This window comes from Oryx dammah, unplaced genomic scaffold, assembly GCF_014754425.2.
Source record: "Oryx dammah isolate SB20612 unplaced genomic scaffold, SCBI_Odam_1.1 HiC_scaffold_27, whole genome shotgun sequence".
NCBI classification, from domain to species: Eukaryota; Metazoa; Chordata; class Mammalia; order Artiodactyla; family Bovidae; genus Oryx; species Oryx dammah.
In genome coordinates, this window is record NW_024070211.1 from 75,622,293 (window position 1) to 75,642,136 (window position 19,844).

A 19,844-nucleotide genomic window follows, 5' to 3' on the forward strand; every position below is an offset into this window, starting at 1 on the left:
AGATTTAGTGAAAATATATGTTAAGCACTTGATACAAAGTACATTTTCCATAAACACTAGATTGTAGTTCTTGTCATTATTATTATATTAATTTTTAATACTCATGCCCCTACTACTGGCCTACCATAAAAAACTAGTGAAGTGTTAAAGCAGCAAACAAATCTTAACATACCATTGCCAATTTCTCTGTGGCCAGTGGTCTCTTAAGTAGTCTCTTATTTTTATTGATGCCCTTGTATTTTGTCCCCTCAGAAACTGTGACAGGGATGACGGTACAGTGTGATCTTCATGAGAACAGTGGCTCCACGAGGACACATATACTCAGGGACTATTACAGCATTTAGCTGACAATTGGACCTCATTAAATGTATGCACAAAGGAGAATAGTAAAATGTATTTGGAAAATATATCTGCTTTAAAGTTACCCATGTGACCGCATCACATTGTCCTACCAACACATTGCATCATTACCCAACCGTTGCATGCTTTTTGATAATCTGGGACAGGGTCCCCTGAAACCTTCTTCATACAATATTTTCTGAGCACTCTGATCAGTTGAGGCATGAGGTTTAAAAAGTATCCTTTGCTTTGTGATGATATTTGACTGCGGGTCTTTTGTTTGTTACTTAGATCCCTGACTCAGACTTGTTGATCTCTCTAAAGAGATCACATTTACTCAAGGACAGCAGCCTTGTCTTCATTATCTCCATATATATTCATATCTAACACTGTACCAGGCGCGTGATAGGTGCTCAGCAAGTATTTTTTGAGTATGTAAATGTTGCCAAATCCAAATTCATTCTGCTTCCTATGCTCTAGGTCAATAAATTGGGAGATAAGTTGTTGGGGCAAAGAATAATGACGTTGTTTGGAAAGTCAGCAGACTGAGAAGATTGTGGACTAGTGTCCCAAAGAACAATCTTATCCCAGTCAAAATTCAGGCTTTTATATTAAAAATGAGAGAGAGGGTGGTTGTTTGCTGCTGTTCTTGCAGCTGTGCATGTAGGTCAAGTCATGATGTTCCTGTAAACCTCCAACAAGACAAATGTTATTCTCTGTTCTGCAGTGTTTTATCTCTCTATGGATTCTTAAAGATCAGAGCCCTGATAATAGGCTATCCTTTATATATCAGGCTATACACTACATTCTTTTTCAAGATGTGTAGAGTGAGCATGCCTAAGCACAGGCCAGAGAGCACAAAGGTTAAAGAGAAAGAAACAGATCCAACATGGGGTCAGATTTGCTCTTCTCTATTACATAAAGGATTGAGTAATTCCCAGCTGATAACTTAACTCATTATATTCTCTGTCAATTCCAGGTCTTCCCCCAAAGGAAAAATGCCTCTCCTGCAGATGGTCACCAGTGCCCCACTTCTCTTAGAATAGCCTCATGACTTCCTTAGACTGTATTAGAATACTTAGTCAACTTAGCTTTCCACAACTTGGCACAAAAATTCCTCCAGGAAGGCCCTAGTTGGCCTGGAGTCCAGACAATAAAGTGTTCCTCTATCATACAATGTGTTTCCAAAAAATTGTTTGAAAAGTAGATTATTCAAAAATTAGATTATAGTTTAAATGCCTATTAGAGCCATCTAATAGATCTTTTACAAAGCATGGTAATATCCTATAATATGTCTAGTACTCTCTAATTTGTCATTTTTATAATTGTGATTTTCATGTCTAGCAAAATTAAGATTATATGGCACCCTTATGAATAAACCGTGCTGGATAATTGGAGTTTTCAGAGGTTTTGGACTTTTTCCCTTTTATGTATTTTTAATGGCTCCTTCAATGGAAATACCTCTAATGTGTTCATGTATCTTTGCCTTACTCAACAGAGGATCAGGGTAGAATTTAATCTTTTCTAGTGATTCAAGTTCATCATTATGCAACAGATAATATTTGCTGAAATTTAGTTACATTAGTTTTTACTCCATAAAAAATACTTCAAAATCCACTGGCCTAAACTAATAATTTTAATATTTTATTTGTATCTGCAGACCAGCTAGGTGGCTCTTCTTATCTGAGCTGGACCCAGCTGATCTGGGCTGGACCTGCTCTTGCATCTTTAGTCAGTGAGAGCATCTGCTACAAGCTGGCTGAGCTAAGATGGTCACAACTGGTATGATTCATGTCTGCTCCACATGGTGTCTCATCTGCAAGCAGGCCAGCCTGGGCTTGTTCATATGACAGTGGTAGAAGTGTACAGGGAACAGGGGTATAAGGCCTCTTGGGACCTCTGTCAGAACTGGCACAATTACTTCCTCTGCATTCTTTTGCAAAGTAAGTCATGGGGTTAGCTCGGCTTCAGGGGTGAAGAAGTAAATATCACATCTTGATAGAATTGCTGCAGAGTCATATTGAAAAGGGTATAGATGCAGGGAGGGTTGAAACTTTTGGGGCTCTTTCTTGCAAATAATCTACTTTTGCATCATTAAGAAAGCATGAGCTCTAAGACTTCAGCACCTGATGCTAATTGGCTTCAGACCAGTGTGAACTTTGAGCTCTTTTATTTGCTTTTGGGGGAATTGTGTGGAACTCTTCTCTTTAGGGTCTCTAAATTATCCTCACTGTTGATGTACCTGCTTCTCAAAGCCATTCAATTATATCTTTTCTGATTTTCTTGGAAAATTTTAATTAATTTTTCTAATTTTACTTTTCTAATTTTACTTGGACTCACTTGCTTAGAATCCCATTGACCAACGTGGGTTAGGGATCTGCTGCTGTTGCTGCTGCTAAGTTGCTTCAGTTGTGTCCGACTCTGTGCGACCCCATAGACGGAAGCCCACCAGGCTCCCCCGTCCCCGGGATTCTCCAGGCAAGAACACTGGAGTGGGTTGCCATTTCCTTCTCCAATGCATGAAAGTGAAAAGTGAAAGGGAAGTCGCTCAGTCGTGTCCAATCCTTAGCGACCCCATGGACTGCAGCCTACCAGGCTCCTCCATCCGTGGGATTTTCCAGGCAAGAGTACTGGGGTAGGGGGGTTAGGGATCTAGGTAAAGTTAATTCTCAGAAAGGTTTATGGAGGAGCTCTACTGTCTGTAATGCATTTTTACTACTTGGAATCTTGGATTTTTTGCTGCTAGAAAATATCATTGAGAGGTGTGTTTTCAGATTGCAAGAGTGAACTCCAAATCAGAGGAAAGATATTAGATTGTTTTGTTTCCCATAAATGAAAGCATTTCACATATTTCATAAGGTCCAAGAGGGAGGCCAGGAATGGTGCTTTTAGTATTTCCACATCATTCTATCCCCAGCTCCTAGCACAGTCTGAAGCTCATTCTAGTAGAATGGGTGAATAAAGGCATGAATGATTTAGAGTATTTCTAAACCTAGGTAGACTTGTGAAAATCCCCAGTGTTCTTTATGTTCTAAAAAAGGTTGTGTGGGTATACTTCCTTGCCTCTGAGGGTATTTTAAGGCTTAACTAATGTCAGGAAAGGGCTTTGATAAGCCTAGATGAAGGGTGTCCCATAACTATAATGTTTTATTGTTATAATACTATAAAATGCTTTTTGGGACATATAGCTTACATATTTTCCATAAAATTAATCCATAAATCATGTGCAAAATGTATCAAATCCAAAAGAAATAGCTTTGACCTTAGAATTGCTGCAGCGGTGGTTTGATGATATACTACCTACTACATCAGCAGTACTCCAGAGTACATAAAATGTGCTTCCATATATTCAAAATGTGCAAACACTTAACACAAATGACTAGCTGCTTTCAAAAAAAAAAAGATTAAATGATTCAGAGGTTTTTCATGTGCAATTATAAGTATTTTTAGGACTATCACAAATGCTGCAATTTTTAGTTATTTTCACCAGTTCCCTTGAAATGCTCACTAATCACTTAAAAATGTTTGCTAGAGCTACCTTATGATCTCTCTCTCTTTTTCTTGAAGATGATCATTATTTTCCGATGTTCCTGCTTAATAGCTGTATTAAATGTCCAGATGTACAAATGTACAAATGTCCAGAAAAGTTTTAATGGAATGTCAGCACACATCATCTTTTATTTATATCTTTGTTTTATGTCACCAACATGGTAAGTACATGTGCAATTTTTTCTGAGAAATACTAAATTTCTCTTTTTTTAGCTAGACTATCCAATTTATGAGGGATGAACTGTGAATGATGGAAATGTTATCATCATTACCAGTGTTGCAAAAAGTGGTTATCACTTACACTGAATGAACTGTAACAACTTTCTGTGATTTTTCAAAAACATAAAAAGATATACCTGTCACAAGTAGAATTTTTGCTTAAATAAGGTTATTTTGAATACTTCCAACTGTTGCATAGGGCCTGTAGAAGAACATCATTCTGCAAGTATTAAATCAGAATGGTGTGTGCATTCCATTACCAGAACAACTTAGCAAAGGGCTGGGCTATCATTGAAAAGGTACTGAGAGGGTATACCTATCATGAATGCAAGGTGGAAAACAAACAAACAAACAAACAGCCATCACGTTTAGAGGGATGATGACTCATCTCTACCAGATTTCTCATCTGTTTCACTGTGGCTGAGCTGAAACTTTCTCTCTGCTTCCCTCCCATTTGATTAAAAAGATCAAGACATTTTGGAATGAATTGCCCACATCATTCCCATTTTCTACCTCTATCTTTGCAAAGAAAGTGTGGTTATCACTTTCTTCTGTTCACGAGACATCTCATTTTCTGAGTAAATAATTTTTCAGATTCAAGGTTTCTGAAGCTTTTGTAGGTTGGATGTGGAGCAACTACTCATTATTCTTTATATTAACATTATTTTAGCGAAGTTTTCTTCCTCTCTGAGATTCTAAGCCATCTTTGGGCTTAGAAATAACTTCTTGTATATAAATTTTTTATATTTCTAATTTAATTTTGATATCTGTATTTTCTGCTTAGCATTTTCTTAATACTAAGTTAAGTTTATACATGAATATTATAAATAGTACTATCATTCTGCAGTAATAGTATCACAGTGCTAATTATAGTACTTACATTGTATTGTGATGCTATTTATAGTACTTAATACTGAATTGAATATTTTATATAGGTAGGTACTTTTCCAACTCTTCAAATATTTTATGCTTATATGCTAAAATTATTTAAATATAAACAGATGCTAGATTATTTTACTTGGACTCTGAAGGGCCATGTAAAATAAAGCTCATGTTTTTTGAACTGAAAATATGGTATATGATATTAACATAAATTATATATATATAGATATATATATACATAGATAGATAGAGGTGTTTATACCCAATACATACAGTTGACCCTCTGTATCTGAGGTTCTATATCTTTGAATTCAATGAACTTCAGACAGAAAATATTTGGGAAAAAAAATTCCAGAAAGTTGTAAAAAACAAAGCTTGATTCTGCAACATGCTGGCAACTATTTACATAGCATTTACATTGTATTATGTATTATAAATACTCTAGAGATGATTTAAAGTATACAGGAAGATGTGATAAGTTACATGCAAATATTATACCATTTTATATAAGGGACTTGAGCATCCATAGATTTTGGTATATGTAAGGAATCCTAGAACATATCCCCTGTAGATACCAAGGGACTGTTGTGTAGATATATTATACACACACACACACACACACACACACACACACATACATACATACATATATATATATGGCTTCCCAGGTGGCACTAGTGGTAAAGAACCCGCCTGCCAATGCAGGAGACATAAAAGATGCGGGTTCGATCCCTGGATTTTGGAAAGATCCCCTGAAAGAGGGAATGACAACCCACTCTTGTATTCTTACCTGGAGAATCTCATGGACAGGGAAGCCTGGCGGGCTACAGTCCACGGGGTCGCAAACACTCGGACATGACTGAGCGACTGAGCACACACATCAGCATACATTACACACACACACACACACACGGCTTCCCTAGTGGCTCAGACAGTAAAGAATCTGCCAGTAATGTGGGAGACCTGGGTTCGATCCCTGGATTGGTAAGATTCTCTGGAGAAGGGAATGGCTACCCAGTCTAGTATTCTTGCCTGGAAAGTTTCATGGACAGAGGAGCCTGGTGGGCTATTTAGTCCTTGGGGTCATAAAGAGTCTGACAAGACTGAGCGACTAACACTATTGCTACTATTTTATATATATATATTATGATTATTGAACTTTTATGGTAACAGGACAGACCTTTCTGAATCTAGTTTGTTTTACCATGTAACTATAGTCTTCTATTTTCATTTTTCTCACTTCTGTATCTGAAAGTCTTGTTTTTATTTCCCAACAGGTCTTAACCTGTTGTTCAGTCACTCAGTCATGTCCAACTCTTTGCGACCCCATGGACTGCAGCACACCAGGCTTCCCTGTCCTTCACCATCTCCCAGAGGTTGCTCAAACTTAGGTCCATTGAGTCGGTGATGCCATCCAACTATCCTATCCTCTGTTGTCCCCTTCTCCTCCTGCCTTCAATGTTTCCCAGCATCAGGGTCTTTTTAAATTGGTTAGTTCTTTTCACCAGGTGGCCAAAGTATTGGAGCTTCAGCATCAGACCCTTCAGTGAATTTCAGGGTTGATTTGCTTTAGGATTGACTGATTTGATCTTCTTGCAATCCAAGGGACTCTCAAAAGTCTTCTCTAACACCAGTTTGAAAGCATCAATTCTTTGGCACTCAGCCTTCTTTATGGTCCAACTCTCACATCCATACATGACTACTGGAAAAAGCATAGCTTTGACTAGAGGGACCTTTGTTGTCAAAGTAATGTCTCTGCTTTTTAATATGCTGTCTTGGTTGGTCATAGCTTTTCTTCCAAGGAGCAAGCATCTTTTAGTTTCATGGCTGCAGACACCATCTACAGTAATTTTGTCACCCACGAAAATAAAGTCTGTCACTGTTTCCATTGTTTCCCCATCTATTTTGCCATGAAGTGATGGGACCAGATGCCATGATCTTCATTTTTTGAATGTTGAGTTTTTAGTCAGCTTTTTCACTCCCCTCTTTCACGTTCTTTTTCACACTCCTCTTTCACCTTCATCAAGAGGTTCTTTAGTTCCTCTTCACTTTCTGCTGTAAGGGTGGTGTCATTTGCGTATCTGAGGTTATTGATATTTCCACTGGTAATCTTGGTTCCAGCTTGTGCTTCATCCAGCCTGGCATTTTGCATGATGTACTCTGCATATAAGTTAAATAAGCAGGGCGACAATATACAGCCTTGGTATACTCCTTTCTCAATTTGGAACCAGTCCGTTGTTTCATGTCTGGTTCTAACTGTTGCTTCTTGACCTGCATATAGATTTCTCATGAGGCAGGTTAGGTGGTCTGGTATTCTCATCTCTTAAAGAATTTGCCACTGTTTGTTGTGATCCACACGGTCAACAGTTTTAGCATAGTCAGTAAAGAAGGCGTAAATGTTTTTCTGGAATTCTGTTGCTTTCTCTATGATCTACTGGATGTTGGCAATTTGATCTCTGGTTCATCTGCCTCTTCTAAATCCAGCTGAACATTGGAAGTTCTCGGTTCACATGCTTTTGAAGCCTAGCTTGGAGAATTTTGAGCACTACTTTGCTAGCATGTGAAATGAGTACAATTCTGAAGTAGTTTGAGCATTCTTTTGCATTGCCTTTGTTTGGGATTGGAATGAAAACTGACCTTTTCCAGTCCTGTGGCCACTGCTGAGTTTTCCAAATGTGCTGGCATATTCAGTGCATCACTTTAACAGCATCATCTTTTAGGATTTGAAATAGCTCAGCTGGAATTCCATCATGTCCACTAGCTTTGTTCATAGTGATGCTTCCTAAGGCCCACTTGACTTCTCACTCTACTTGACCTGGGGGCCTAGAAATCACAATTTTGTTTTTCCCCCCTCTTCTGAAGATATCTTCTCTTCAAGTCTTAAGAAGATAAATATGGATTTACCTGGCTAAAGTATTTCCTGCTCTAACAAGTTGTATCTTAAGATTGCTTTTTCCTACATGTTCACATGTTTCCAATGTGAGAAGGCAGTATGTACTAGCTGCATTCTTAGAGTATGGTAAAAAGTATTTGGAGGACATTAAAAATAACTTTAAGAATGTTAAAGAAGATATTTTGAAATAGGGCTAATGCATAAAGCAGTATCTGCTTTGGTCATATCACCTATGGAAAGGATAATCCCAAATGTTCTTATTTATGTGTGAAGATTTTCATCTTATTTAATGTTTCAGAAAATAAAAATGTTTTGTTGGCCACTTTCTTTGGAAAATCACTCAGAATTTTTTTCTTTACTTTGTATAATTTTAACAGAAAACAGAACTCTTACCCATTGTTTTTCATATCATTTTGCATTTGGGACTCAAAATGGTGATAGAGTTTTTGCTCAGTTTGGAATTTAGGGGATGTGTGACTTTAAAATTGTCCTTTCTCAAGAATGTTTCATGAGTTTTGAAGTTGTAGAAGTGGAAAGTGATTGGAATATTTGACATTTTCTCTGTGAGATTTATTTGAGCATCTTGTTAAGACATCCCCGTTCAAAATCACTACATGGAAAGGGATTGAAAGCCAGTCAAATTCAAGCACACCCGATGAGAAGGGATTATTCCTCTGTGCTGGGCAACAGGACTTGGCTGCCCCCTTGTGGACAGTTCCCACTGGTTACAAGCCTGGCCCCTTTCTTTGGGAAAGAGTCCCCAGTGCTTTTGGCCATTAACAGGCACTATTGCGGGGTCCATTTCCACAGTCTCTTTAGTCATAAACTAAATGGGGCAGTTGGGTTATGTTTGACTTGTGTTCAATTTGTTGAGGAAATTGGATTTAAAAAAAAATTAGAGTGTAGTTGACTTATAGTGTCGTGTTAGTTTCTGTTGGGTATTGCAAGGTGTATGGTTACTTGTGTTGTGTACTGCAAAGTAATTGTTACTCATGTACATACATTCATTCTTTTTCAGATTCTTTTCTCATATAGGTTGATACAGACGATTGAATGAGTTCCCTGTGCTGTACGTAGGTCCTTATTGGTTGTCTATTTTATATTTTTGATTTGTGTTTCTGTGGGGAAGATATGACAAATCCTTAGAGCTTGTGGATGGGCAGAGTACATTGAGTGAAGGGGAAAGCATCACTTGACCTGTGCTGATGGTTCTGCAGAAGAGAGTTGAGGGTAGGGTTTCGCTCCACAACTCCAGCTGTGTACCTTTTACAATTGGGCCCTGCATAGCAGGTTGCCCTGTAGAGATGGCTATGTACTCAGCTGGGAAGTCCACAGGATCCAGTTTGTTTCTGTGTAGGATACAAGGGTGAGATTAAATTACCTGCCTGAAGCCACATAGCTAGGAAGTGGCAGAACTGCAGTTCAAATCCAGGCTGTTGGATTGACAAGTTCAGGTTGTCTTTAGAGGGAAGGAGGAAGGGGAAGGTAAAGTGGACCTTAATGAAGGAGCGCTGAAATATGTGGGTGGGTAGCCCTGAAAATATGGTTATTGGGAGTTAATAAAACTGGAGTAAAGGTGAGACGTGTAGTCACATAAACCTTGCTTTTGTTGCAGGAAGGGGGACCACTTCCAGGGCCCAAAACCGGGTTCTTGTCTAACACTCGGAAATGAATTGTCCGAGGAGACACATGTGCTGACAAAGCAAGAGATTTTATTGGGAAAGGGCACCCGGGTGGAGAGCAGCAGGGTAAGGGAACCCAGGAGAACTGCTCTGCCGCGTGGCTCGCAGTCTTGGGTTTTATGGTGATGGGATTAGTTTCCGGGGGGTCTTTGGCCAATCATTCTAATTCAGAGTCTTTCCTGGTGGTGCACGCATCGCTCAGCCAAGACGGATGCTAGCGAGAGGGATTCTGGGAAGTGGACGGACACGTGGTGTCTCCTTTAGACCTTTCCCGAACTCTTCTGGTTGGTGGTGGCTTATTAGTTCCGTATTCCTTATCAGGATCTCCTGTCATAAAACAACTCATGCAAATGGTTACTATGGTGCCTGGCCAGGGTGGGCGGTTTCAATCAGTGCGCTTCCCCTAACACTTTGGCCAGTCAGAAGTTGAACGTAGAATGCTGAGTACACATCAATGGTACTTCGATTCATCTTCTTTAAAAAAATACCCATTTTAAAGATGTGGAACACAGGAGTGGAGTTCAGGCTCTTGGCCCAAGGTCCTGGATCTCCCCTTATTACTGCTGGGATCCTACACAGTTCATGTGGCTTCTTTGTAGAATGAACAAGCCACCCATCTTCCAGGATTTTTTTTCAGGATTAAATGATGCAGTGATGATCAGGGCAGTTTTGCTCCTCGGGTACATTTGGCAGTGTCTGGAGACACTTTTGGTGGTCACAACTGGGGATGGAGGGGTACCAGTGCCATTTAACGTGGAGAGGCGAAGAATGCTTCTAACCATCCTGTAATGCACAGAACAACCTCCACAACAAAGAATCATCTGACCAAGTGTCAAATGACAAACTTGAGGTCAACAAATGTGTAAGTCAAGAGCCTGGTAACAGATAACACCTCCCACGTGGACCTGTTGTTCATTCAGGGCTCACTGTGTGCCAGGCACTGTGTCGTGGAGCTTTACATACATCATCTCAGTTCTCTCCAGCCTATAGGTTAAAATGGTTGACGATAGAGGCCAAAAGTGCTGCTCAAAGTCGCAGAGTGCTGAATGGCAAAATTAAGATGTGGACTAATGTCTGCATACCTCTGAAGCATTTCCTACAAACCTATTTCTTCCTGGTTTAAAGTAGTTGTTGTCCTTGGCTCTTTACTTTAGATAGTTAAAAGAATAAACTAACATAAGCATTTAGGGTGAGTTTGTCAAGATGTCCCACCCACTACACTGTACTTCTGTCCACCGATGCCTGGGTCATCAGGAAAGGCCCTAATGTTCTCATTGTAGTTACCTGCTGCTTCCTACTCCCTAGTCAGGGCAGGCCTCCAAACCAAAGAGTGTTCCATCTATAGTCAAGCCCTTAGTAGAGCTAAAAGTTTGGCCACACCGTGAGTGATGCCCTGCCTCCACTGTTTGTTGTAGTTGTCACAAGAAAGAGGAGTTGTATAAGTTCACTCCCAAAGGGACTGTTCAGTGATGACTCCAAAGGCTGGCCAGTGCTTAAAATGTGTTCCAGTGGAAAAGCAGACAGGACCTTTGGGATCACCGTCAACCCCAGACAGTATATAGAAGCTAATTTTGATACTTACCCTCCCCCAGATGAACAACAAAGACGTAGCATCATCTCTTTTATCCCATAGTTTATGTGGTCTAGTTGGAAAAAGTAAATGACAGGGATACATGCTGAGACTACATCTGTCTTGAACAGAGTAAGAAAAAAAAAACCACCTCAAATAAATCTTAATGTAGATTAGGAAGTGTGGACTTCAATTACTTCCAAGTGGTATAAGCTTTTGATAATGTGTTTCAGCAGGGTAGGAATTATGAGGTGCTCAGACTAATTCTCTGAAATCACAAGAGGGATAAAGAGTTCTAATAGCATGTTACAGTAAGCTAGTGCCCAGGGAGTCGAATTTTATGGTTCACATTAAATTTCCTCACATCGAGACCATGAATTAAGTATTGATTTTTGGAGAACACAGATTTAACAGAGTATAGTTCACTCTAAAATGACAATGAATGTAAATTAATCACTGTGTGCATGATTCAGTATTTCAGAGTTTCTGTGTCGTCTCTGTATGGAGAGAGAACAAAAGTTTCTTACGAGGTGTACGCTGATGTTTGTATTCATAAGCATAGTATTTTAACTAAGGGAGATAGTTGCCCATTTGTGTAGAAGAAAGAGAAGCATAAAAAGATTTCTCGAGGTCCTTGGTGGTAGGATGAGCTTGGGAGATGCTGAAAAGCAGTTCTGTCTGTAATTGAGTCGATGCATATTAGGAGGAGTATTGAGATATACTAATGAAATATACTCAGAGATTAACAGAATCAGTAGAAAACATACATGTGGCATTGTGTGTGTGTGTGTGTGTGTGTGTATGTGTGTATTTACACATACACATAAGCTCAACAGAATGGGAAATACTAGAGATCTCTTCAGGAAAATCAGAGATACCAAGGGAAAATTTCATGCAAAGATGAGCACAATAAAGGACAGAAATGGTATGGACCTAACAGAAGCAGAAGATATTAAGAAGAGGTGGCAAGAATACACAGAAAAACCATGCAAAAAGATCTTCATTACCCAGATAACCACGATGGTGTGATCATTCACCTAGAGCCAGAAATCTTGGAATGTGAAGTCAAGTGGGCCTTAGGAAGCATCACTATGAACAAAAATAGCAGAGGTGATGGAATTCAAGTTGAGCTATTTCAAATCCTAAAAGATGATGCTGTGAAAGTGCCACACTCAATATGTCAGCAAATTGGGAAAACTCAGCAGTGGCCACAGGACTAGAAAAGATCGGTTTTCATTCTAACCCCAAAGAAAGGCAATGCCAAAGAATGTTCAAACTACTGCACAACTGCACTCATCTCACACACTAGCAAAGTAATGCTCAAAATTCTCCAAGCCAGTCTTCAACAGTATGTGAACTGTGAACGTTCAGATGTGCAAGTTGGATTTAGAAAAGGAAAAGGAACCAGAGACCAAGTTGCCAACATCTGTTGGATCATCAAAAAAGCAAGAGAGTTCCAGAAAAGCATCTACGTTGCTTTATTGAATACACCAAAACCTTTTACTGTGTGGATCACAACAAACTGTGGAAAATTCTTCAAGAGATGGGAATACCAGACCACTTGACCTGCCTCCTGAGAAATCTGTATGCAGGCCAGGAAGGAACAGTTAGAACTGGACATGGAACAACAAATTGGTTCCAAATACAGAAAGGAGTACGTCAAGGCTGTATATTGTTACTGTGCTTATTTAACTTATATGCAGAATACATCATTCAAAATGCCAGGATGGATTAAACAAAAGCTGGAATCAAGATTGCTGGGAGAAATATCAGTAACCTCGGATACACAGATGACACTACCCTTATGGCAGAAAGCAAAGAAGAACTAAAGAGCCTCCTGATGAAAGTTAAAGAGGAGAGTGAAAAAGTTGGCTTAAAACTCAGAAAACTAAGATCATGGCATCTGGTCCCATCACTACATGGCAAATATATGGGGAAACAGTGGAAACAGTGAGAGACTTTATTTTTGCGGGGCTCTAAAATTACTGCAGATGGTGAGTGCAGCCATGAAATTAAAAGACACTTGCTCCTTGGAAGAAAAACTATGACCAACCTAGACCTCATATTGAAAATCAGAGACATTACTTTGCCAACAAAGGTCCATCTAGTAGTCAAAGCTGTGGTTTTTCTAGTCGTCATGTATGGATGTGAGATTTGGACTAAAAAGAAAGGTGAGTGCTGAAAAATTGATGCTTTTGAACTGTGGTGTTGGAAAAGACAATCTTGAGAGTCCCTTGGACTGCAAGAGATCCAACCAAAGGAGGCAAGAATATACAATGGATTAAAGACAATCTCTTTAACAAGTGGTGCTGGGAAAACTGGTCAACCACTTGTAAAAGAATGAAACTAGAACACTTTCTAACACCATTCACAAAAATAAACTCAAAATGGATTAAAGATCTAAATGTAAGACCAGAAACTATAAAACTCCTAGAGGAAAACATAGGCAAAACTCTCTCCGACATAAATCACAGCAGGATCCTCTATAATCCACCTCCTAGAATACTGGAAATAAAAGCAAAAATAAACAAATGGGATCTAATTAAAATTAAAAGCTTCTGCACAACAAAGGAAACTATAAGCAAGATGAAAAGACAGCCTTCTGAATGGGAGAAAATAATAGCAAATGAAGCAACTGACAAACAACTAATCTCAAAAATATACAAGCAACTTATGCAGCTCAATTCCAGAAAAATGAATGACCCAATCAAAAAATGGACCAAAGAACTAAATAGACATTTCTCCAAAGAAGACATACGGATGGCTAACAAACACATGAAAGATGCTCAACATCACTCATTATCAGAGAAATGCAAATCAAGACCACAATGAGGTTCCATTTCATACCAGTCAGAATGGCTGTGATCCAAAAGTCTACAAGCAATAAATGCTGGAGAGGGTGTGGAGAAAAGGGAACCCTCTTACACTGTTGGTGGGAATGCAAACTGGTAGAGCCACTATGGAGAACAATGTGGAGATTCCTTAAAATACTGGAAATAAAACTGCCTTGCTGCTGCTACTGGTGCTAAGTCATTTCAGTCGTGTCTGACTCTGTGCGACCCCATAGACGGCAGACCACCAGGCTCCCCTGTCCCTGGGATTCTCCAGGCAAGAACTGCCTTATGACCCAGCAATCCCACTGCTGGGCATACACACCGAGGAAACCAGAATTGAAAGAGACACATGTATCCCCAATGTTCATTGCAGCACTGTTTATAATAGCCAGGACATGTAAGCAACCTAGATGTCCATCAGCAGATGAATGGATAAGAAAGCTGTGGTACATATACACAATGGAGTATTACTCAGCCATTAAAAAGAATACATTTGATTCAGTTCTAATGAGGTGGATGAAACTGGAGCCAATTATACAGAGTGAAGTAAGCCAGAAAGAAAAACACCAATACAGTATACTAACACATATATATGGAATTTAGAAAGATGGTAATGATAACTCTGTATGCAAGACAGCAAAAGAGACACAGATATAAAGAACAAACTTTTGGACTCAGAGGGAGAGGGAGAGGGTGGGATGATTTGGGAGAATGGCATTGAAACACGTATACTATCATGTAAGAAATGAATCACTAGTCTAGGTTCAATACAGGATACAGGATGCTTGGGGCTGGTGCACTGGGATGACCCAGAGAGATGATACGGGGAGGGTGGTGGGAGGGGGGTTCAGGGTTGGGAACTCATGTACACCTGTGGTGGATCCATGTCAATGTATGGCAAAACCAATACAGTATTGTAAAGTAAAAAAATAAAAAATAAATAAAATGGAAAAAAAAGAAGAGAGATCCAACCAGTCCATCCTAAAGGAAATCAGTCCTCAATATTCCTTGGAAGGACTGATGCTGAAGCTGAAACTTCAATACTTTGGCCACCTGATACTAAGAACTGACCCATTAGTAAAGACCCTGATGCTGGGAAAGATTGAAGCCAGGAGGAAAATGGGACATCAGAGGATGAGATGGTTGGGTGGCATCACCAACATGATGGAAATGAGTTTGAGTAGGCTCCAGGAGTTGGTGATGGACAAAGGAGCCTGGTGTGCTGTGGTTAATAGGGTCACAGAGTCAGACACAACTGAGCGACTGAACTGAACTGATAAGCTCATACATATGTATTCAACTCATACATATGTACTGTTTATGGTTTTATTGCAATTATGTATGTTTATTTATATACTACATAGTATATATAATGAAATATGTAAACTATAGTTTGCATAAGAAATGTTTAATTGCTCAGTCGTGTCTGGCTCTTTGTGACCAATGGACTATAACCTGCCAGACTCCTCTGTCCATGGGATTTCAAAGCAAGAATACTGGAGTGGGTTGCTATTTCCTTCTCCAGGGAATCTTCTGGACCCAGGGATTGAACTTGCATCTCTTACATTTACAGGCAGGTTCTTTACCACTGAGCCAGTGGAGAAGCCCCATGCATAAGAAATAGAACTATCTAAAACGTATAATATATATATATATAATATTAATGTCATGTGAACTATATCAGAGAAGGCAATGGCACCCCACTCCAGTACTCTTGCCTGGAAAATCCCATGTACGGAGGAGCCTGGTGGGCTGCAGTCTGTAGGGTTGCTAAGAGTCGGACACAACTGAACGACTTCACGTTCACTTTTCACTTTCATGCATTGGAGAAGGAAATGGCACCCCACTCCAGTGTTCTTGCCTGGAGAATCCCAGGGACGGAGGAGCCTGGTGCGCTGCCGTCAATGGGGTCGCACAGAGTTGGACAGGACTGAGGTGACTTAGCAGCAGCATCAGTAGCAGCAGCAGTGTTCTATATATTTAATATAATATAATGCTAATATAATTACATAAAATAACTATAAACCAGTCCTGTTTATTGTGTATTATTGTAGAATATCAGATTCATGTAATGATCCCTGCATGGCATACAGCCAATAAGCTGTGTTCCAAACTTGGAATCAATGATTACATTGTTGCAATTCACTAATATGTTGCTGGTAAAGTACACCTTGTCATATCCTGAAGTAAAACCCAACATGGTGGCGTTTGGTTGTTTAGTCACTCAGTCCTGTCCATTTCTTTGCAATGCCATGGACTCTGCGCAATCCTCCTGCTAGGCTCCTCTGTTCTTGGGATTTCCTAGGCAAGAATATTGAAGTGGGCTGCTATTTCCTTCTCCATGGGATCTTCCTGACCCAGGGACTGAACCTGCATCTCCTGCATTGCGGGCAGGTTCTTTACTGGCTGAGCCCCAGTGAAGCCCAAAACACAGCATAGCACAATCTGTGTCTGAAATGATACAGAAAATCTAAACCTTGATGTGTACGACATTTTAAATCCTTTTATTGAGCTGTGAATTAATGATGTGTTCAGACTATTCTGAATTGGCTAGTGCCTTTCTGCCGTTAAGCCTTGTCACATTCCATGTGCTTTGATCTTGTGTTTTAGGTCTTTGAAAGTGCTCAGCTTTTGCCTAACAACTGCTGTCTCTGCTGTGTGCTTTATGTCATCTCCTTTGTGGACAGGTGGCAGAGTTTTTACTTCTTCTGAAGAATTCTTTGCTATGTGGTTTTGTGTGTTTGTATCCTGGGAGGAATGTATGTGCCAGTCTTTGGAAGTTGCTATTTTAACCTTAACTTAAGATATGGACTCTGAAATTAAAATTATAAAAGTGTTTTTCTTTTATGTTATCTCAACTTACTAAGGTTATGAAATATGATCAAGTACCTCAGCTAACAAGAGAAAAGCATCACATATGCAAAATATTTTCTCTGTTCCTGCCTCTAGGGAAAGAGTGCAGTAGGCAAAGGTACTTGTGAGTGGTACACACTAGGGATAAATTCTTGGAAATTCATCAGGTACATTAAAATCTTTTACATACATTGGAGAAGTCCTACAAAGAAGAAAACCTTAAATTTGGTTTAACTCTGCATTGTCCCCAGTTTATTTAATAACAGAGCCCTTCTTTGGATTTTTATCTCATAGGATGTCTTTGTTCCTCTGAAAATATTTTAGGAATTTCTGAATGATGACATGCCATCTCTAATGAGAATGTGATAATACAGGAAAGATGGGGAGATAGAACAGTATTTCCTTGTCCCCAGGAATGGTTAAAATCCAGCAGATTTTTTTTTCTTGATCACTTGTGTATTAAGTCTACAAGTGATTATTAGTTGTTGTTCAGTTGCTAAGTCATGACTGCCTTTTTGTGACCCCATGGACTGCAGCATGCCAGGCTCTTCTGTACTCTGCTATCTCCTGGAGTTTGCTCAAATTCATGTTTATTGAGTTGGTTATGCTATCTAACCATCTCATCTCTGTCACCCCCTTCTACTCTTGGCTTTAATCTTCTGCCAGCGTAAGGGTCTTTTCCAGTGAGTTGGCTCTTTGCGTCAGGTGGCCAAAGTAGTGGAGCTTCAGCTTCAGCATCAGTCCTTCCCTTCAGGGTTGCTTTCCTTTAGGATTGACTGAGATTTCCTTGCTGTCCAGGGGACTCTCAAGAGTCTCCTCCAGCACCATGATTCAAAAGCATGAACTCTTTGGTACTCAGCCTTCTTAATGGTCCAACTCACACCTCCATACACGACTACTGGAGAAACCATTGCTTTGACTATATGGACCTTTGTTGGCAAAGGGATGTCTCTTTTGATCTATCTAGGTTTGTCATAGCTTTCTTTCCTTTCCTTTCACTTTCTTAAGTGACTATACCTTATAATAATTATTATTTTCATTACGTGAATGCAAATTACCCCCGTATCTCAAATGACATTTCTTCAGTTCACTTTCACTGTAAATTAATTCCCACAAAGCACTCTGGGAAATTCCCATCATGCACAAGTGGGTGGGTTGAGGGGCTAAAAGGAATTGACCCAGGCTTCAGGCCACTTCCCTGTGCTCACCTAGCTAGAAAATAATCATGAGGATGGATTTTCTCAGTGTGCTATCGATCAAAGGGCTTGAGCTTAATGGGTGGTTGAGGCTATATTTACTGTTACTCCTCTGATTCCCCTTAACTGTTATATGTGGTGGTGATACTCAGTACTCATCTCAGCTAGGAACTTTGGGTGCACCACTGTGTAGACTGAATAGATCATGAACCCAGGTAGGTCTTCATCTCATGCCAATCCATGGCCACTTATAAGAATGTCTGATGCGCTCTCGCTCTTGAAGACTTAGGCTGCCAGTTCTGCCAATGGCAACCTTCACCTTGATGAGATACTTTCTCGAGGTTCCGCTTCTTTCAAGGAGGACAATGTCTATTCCAGATTTTCTTGTTTAATATTTAGGCAGCCAAATATTCAAGTTCTTTGTACTGATTTTACTTGAGTTCAGAAGTGAATCAGCTTTATCTGTTCTTTGGTGATTGATTTTCATTTTGTTCCTCAGTCTCATTCTGCCTAGAATTAAGCACTGGCCTTAGAATGAGTGGCTCAGATGGTCAAGAATCTGCCTGCAGTGTGGGAAATCTGGATTCAATCCCTGGGTTTGGAAGATTCCCTCGAGAGGGGAATGGCTACCCACTCCAGTGTTCTTGTCTGGAGAATTCCATGAGCAGAGGAGCCTGGCAAGCTACAGTCTATGGGGTCGCGGAGTCAGACATAACTGAGTGACTTTCAGTTTAGAGTGAGTAATGGCAAGGAGTGGGAGGTTCCTCTATTTGGATTCCACCAGCGACCAGACCTGGTGGGCATCATCCTTTTTCTCTCTACCCTCCTGCTTCTGCCTTACTGACTGGATGCCTTCTTATGGCATCACCCTTCTAGTTTTTGCAAGATTTCCTCAGAATAAATGAGTGAAACACCCCCAGAAAATTTAGATATGCAAAAAATACACTTTTTTCGTTCATCTTTAGATTAGTTTGATTATTTTGAGCCCTTAAACCACTGGAGTCCCTCCTCTTTCCTCTGGGAAGTCTACCTATTCCTCAACCATCAGTTCATACAGGCCACCACTTAGATGGCCCTTATTCTTGATAGGCTAGCTGTCAACTCTCTCTAGAACTTCTGTGTCATAGCTGGTTCCTTGTGTAACTTTTCCACTGTGCTGGATCTCTCAGAGGTTCCCATTGGCCCTGGCCTTATCAGCCTGGACATCCACAGCTGCCATTTTCTTTCTGGGGAAGGAAGATACAAGGTCTCTATGTCTCTCTCTCTCTCACTAACATCAGAAACTCTATTATTATCAATTTTGTTCCAGGTAGCAGAAACATAAGGGATAAACTTTTATTTTTGAGCCAGGAGGCATGTGCCATGGGAAGGAGACCCATTCCTCAGGAACATCCAACAGAACCTTAATGGACTAGACTTCTACACAGAAGTCAGAGGCTTATTGTGCTATGTTTGGTTTCAAAAATATCTTCAGATCACCATCTAATAAATCTCTGTGATTCTGTAAGCAAAATATACCTTTCAACCATGGTTCTTCCATCTGTCAACCCCCTAGGAATGTGGGTACTGGGTCTTTGACCTAAACACTCTTCCGAATAATGGTGCCACTCAAATCCCCCTAAGATGTGAGCGTGAAGGTATTTCCATAGAATGTTTGTGGCTCCACTGGAAACCTGTATCATGGCAGGTTTCTCAGCTTTACCTCTGTGTCTGGAGCTTCCTCCTCAGGCTGAGCAGTGTCCCAAGTTAACAGTTTTAAAGCAAGTCTTCCAGACTCTTCTTTTCTTAGGTGTTTTCCTGGGTGTCTAAGAATATTATCGTGTCAAC

General features: G+C 40.0%; 1 protein-coding gene across 1 annotated transcript in view; it reads left to right on the plus strand.

Annotated features, from left to right (window-relative positions):
• The window catches only part of THSD7B (thrombospondin type 1 domain containing 7B), an 889,260-nt gene that overhangs the window by 163,172 nt on the left and 706,244 nt on the right, over positions 1 to 19,844 (plus strand). The window lies entirely within an intron of this gene.